The following is a 4,906-nucleotide window of genomic DNA, read 5'->3' as shown; positions in this document are numbered from 1 at the left end:
CCCGGTAATGAAGAAAACTTTGAATAATGATAAATCTGAAGAACAAAGAAAAATTCGCATCTGTGGGGACTTCAAGGTGACTGTAAACCCGGTCCTTCACACGGGACAGTAACCTCTACCGAGAATAGAAGATATTTTCACCTCACTATCCGGAGGGAAACGTTTCACAAAAATTGACTTGGCACAGGCATATCTACAGATGGAGGTTGAGGAGGCCTCTAAAAAGTATCTCACAATAAACACACACAAACTACAATCGACTGGTTTTCGGAGTAGCATCAGCTTCAGCTATCTGGCAAAGAGCTATGGAACAAGTCCTGCAAGGGAATCCTGGGACTCAATGCTAACTAGACGACATCCTTGTAACAGGAGAAAACGACAACGAGAACCTTGCCAATTTGGAGCAGGTGCTCACTAGGCTGAGAGAACGGGGCCTACGAGCAAACCGCCCGAAGTGCGAATTTTTCCAGAAACAAATATCATATTGTGGCCACATAATTAACGAAGAAGGGTTGCATAAGTCACCTGAAAAAATTGAAGCGGTCATAAAAGCCCCAGCACCTGAAAATGTCTCACAATTAAGGTCGTTCCTGGGATTGATAAATTACTATCATAAATTATTACCGAACTTGTCAACTGTTCTGCACCCTCTTAACGAACTGCTACAAACGGGAGTAATTTGGGGATGGAACGAGGACTGTAAACGTGCCTTCCATAAATGTAAAGGATTGATCACGTCCAAGGAAGTTTTTGCTCATTAAAACCCATCACTGCTAATCAGACTGGCGTGCGATGCATCCCCTTACAGCGTAGGAGTGGTATTATCGCATAGATTCCCTGATGGCTCAGAGCGGCCGATAGCTTTTGCATCACGCTCATTGAACTCAGCTGAGCGTAACTATGCCCAGATCGACAGGGAAGCACTCAGCCTGGTATGGGGAGTGAAGAAATTCAACCATTACCTACACGGACAAAAAGTTACCTTGTTGACTGACCATCAACCCCTCGTCTCCATATTCAAGCCTAAAAAGGGCGTTCCCATTTTGACGGCACAAAGGCAACAGAGGTGGTCCCTTTTCCTAGGGGCACACCGATATGACATAGAATACAAAGGATCAAAACAGCATTGAAATGCAGACGGTTTATCGCGTCAACCGTTGCCAATGGTAGAAGAAGCACCTACAGTGGAATCAGTGGAAATGTTCCACTCTACCATAGTAGATTGTCTACCAGTAACAAATTCTGCCATTGAAAAGGAAACGAGAACTGACCCGACTCTCTCACGAGTCTACGATTTAACGGTAAAGGGATGGCCAGCACATGGCGAACCACTGTTGCCAGCATTCTCACAAACAAGGGAACAGCTGTCAGTGTGCCGAGGAACCTTGATGTGTGGATCCAGATTGGTGATTCCACCCAAACTCCAGGATAAAGTGCTAAAGGAGCTTCACGAGGGGCATCTGTGTGGAGTGAAAATGAAGAACCTAGCCAGAGCGTTTGTGTGGTGGCCAGGTTTCGATGGAGACAATGACCAAGGGCTGTCTAGGAAGCCAGAAGGTCCAAAACGCCCCACCACAAGCCCCTCTAAATCCATGGGAGTGGTCCTCAACTCCATGGCAAAGGGTACACATCGACTTTGCTGGTCCATTTATGGACTCAATGTTCTTAATCGTGGTTGACGCACACTCCAAGTGGCTGGAGGTAATAAAGATGTCCTCCCCACCACGGAAAAAACCATCACAGTATTAAGGACCATATTTGCCAGGAATGGGCTGCCTGAACAGATCTGTTCTGATAATGGACCACAATTTGTGTCCGAAGAATTCAGAAAGTTCTTAAAAAACAATGGGGTTAAGCACTATAATTCCGCCCCATACCATCCCGCCACCAATGGATTGGCTGAAAGGTTTGTCCAGACCTTCAAGAAGGCCATAAAGGCTATGGGTAATGAAGGCATTAATCTACAGCATAAGGTAGATAACTTCTTGTTTGCCTACAGGAATGCAACACATATGGTTACAAACCAAACTCCCGCCATGATGTTTTTCAATAGTAGACTAAGATGCCGGCTGGATTTGATCAAGCCAAACATCAGAAGGGACGTAGAGAACCGGCAATTTCAAGGCATGAATGAAAGGCCCACTAGAACCTTCCAGATAGTTCAACACGTTTTGGCCCGGGTCTACCGTACCGAGAAATGGCAGCCTGGAAATATTTGCACACGACTAGGATCACTGATGTATACCGTGGACATTGGAGTAAGCATAATAAGGCGCCATGCTGACCAGATCATGGAGTCATCCGAAAAGGGACAACCTACACCACAACTCTATACACCTAATGATGAAGCAGAGATAGCCATAGTATCTACCTCCGATCCGATGATACTCGAACCAGATGAACCCGACACTGGCATTCAAGCCGAATCGACCTTGCCAAAAGAACCTACTACACCACCGAAAACTACTACACCACCGAGGCGTTATCCGGACTGAGTCAGGAAGCCTCCAGAGAGACTGACTTATAATTGATTAACTGCAGCAAATGTTTAGATTATTGTTCTTGTACACATGTTAATAACAATTACTTAAAATGCTATGTACTGGTTGTCTGAAATGGGAGGAATTGTGGTGTATGTGCCTTTAAGAGACCCTGTGTACTGTAATGCCGGTAGTGGCCACTCGGGCTATATAAGCCTGTATAGTGTCTTGTATCTGTTAGTTCACCTCCAGACTTTGTTCAGTAAACACCTGTTAAACCAACTCCTGCATTCCGTGTCTCCATTAACACACGGATACAACATTCTCATGTACCGATCTTGGCCGGCAGGGTTGAGAACTGTGGCTCATCTGGCTTAGTTCATTAAATAAGCATCGCAGCAGGAAGCAGCATCAACTGGAAGATGGCTGCACAGACGACGTGCATTTTCTTCAATGGGTTGCAAAATAAATATTTCCAATGGTTAAAATTGCTTTCACGGTTTCAAGAGCATTAAATAATGTAGTATTTCTCCAGTGGCCTAGGCCTCTCGTGATGCTGTGATGTAATAATGGGGTGAAGAGCTTGTTTTATTTTCTGCTTGAATCGCCAAGGGTGTCTCGTACTCATACTTCCACAATCCTAAACACAGTTTTCATAATCATTCTTCTCACGCCCTACCACTTGTTTGTTGGTGGTTAGCAACAGTCTTTCTTTCCCTCCTTCCTTCGTTATTTGTTAGATTATGGCTTGTGCTAAGTTTCGGTTCTTTTGCACTGGCAATATCCACAAATTAATAACAAAAGGATCATTAATACAGCGCCTTGCACAACTACTAATACGTATGATATGATCCTTATCCAGGGGTGTATATCAACATTTAGCCCCCAGTTCCAGATCTTATTGTACCAAGGAGTCTCTGCTAACGTTTTACTAATGTATTTTTGTTGTTTCTTTACGTCTTCTTCTATTTAATGGTAATACTTTAAAATTTCCTTCGTTTCCTGCTCTAATTTCTTCCAAGCTTTTTCTTCCTCTAACTTAGGAATTGCCTTGGGCTCTGATATGACATAAGTTTCAACCTCTTTATTAAGTCCCATATTATCAAGCGACCAGGTTTTCCCTTGCTGTGGTCTTGGTGGGTGTATATATTGGTGCCCTATCTGTGTAGATATCTTTGGATGGAAACAAAAGTTTGGTTGGGGAATGCGACAAGTCAGATCTTGATATTCATATTTCTGTTCAGTTGTGGTGACACAAAGTGGCCCATTGTTCCTCGTTGCTACCGTTGTCTGGTGTATCCCTCGTGGGTGTAGCTCAAGGGTGCAATTGGTGGTTTTCGTAAATCCGCACTCGGCTGTGTCTCCTCCGGTGGGGGTGTGTGTACGCACCCATGTCCTTCCATTATGGTGGCACCCATCCATTAACACACCCTTAAGGTTCCATTCTTCTGGTTATTATCTTCATCCCTTTTCCAAATTGCCTTGGTAGGGACATCATGACATTTAACCAAACTCTCCCTTTGAATCTCTCCTATGTTAATCACGTCGCATAGGGCTGTCCCTCTTCTGGGAGTTGTGGGATGGCTAGTACAAAGCCAATCACCTTAGTCCATTGGGTCAGACAATTGCCTACCCTGTATACTTGTCCCATTTTACGCCCTTTGCATCGGCTTTTATTTGTGTGAATCCAAGTTTCCAGATCCTCATTAGTAATCCAGTCAGGGATTTGTCCATTATTTATTTGCTACATGTTATGCTGAGCATTCGACCATAGCCATGAGCCATACTTTGCACATATCAATTCCTTATGGGTTTTGCGTCATGTATTGCTGATCTGATCAATAAATCTATTAATTGTTTTTTCATAGTAGGCTACTATCCCTTCCACCCGAACAATTTTGTTGTCGTTTGTTTTCCTTCCAGTGCCTTTGCTGGCTATTTCCGGTGGCTTGTTTCAGTAACTTGTCCATTTTTGCTTCTGGTTCCTCTACTCCTTCGTTTACTCCTTCTAAATCAAAACTATTAACTGGCCGCATACCCTGCTCCAACCATTTCAAATATTCCCCGTTTCTTACGTCTTTGTAAGATAGATTTTCCCTGTGGACCCCCTGATTGTTTTACCCACAGGGAGTTCCATAACTCTTTTGTATGCTTGTTACACATCACGGGCATCTCAAAAGTACACATATTAATGGCAAGCTAAATAACTCTATGTGTTACACTAAAATACACCTCATCTTGTGTTTTTCTTATGATGGAACCCCCTCATGCTACTTTTTCCATTGTCGGGCAATGTAGTGGGGTTGTGGATGATGGCGGGATGTTTTTCACACAGAAAGTGCCATTTAAACATGTGCCCCATTGTCCGGTGCTCATCTTAACCAAACACTCCGGTGGTAGCCTGTATCCTCCGTCACCATATCTGG

Source organism: Somniosus microcephalus, unplaced genomic scaffold (genome assembly GCF_052327205.1).
Source record: "Somniosus microcephalus isolate GS21.2 unplaced genomic scaffold, FLI_Smic_1.0 unresolved_chr9, whole genome shotgun sequence".
Classification (NCBI taxonomy): Eukaryota; Metazoa; Chordata; class Chondrichthyes; order Squaliformes; family Somniosidae; genus Somniosus; species Somniosus microcephalus.
This window is presented reverse-complemented; position numbering follows the sequence as displayed.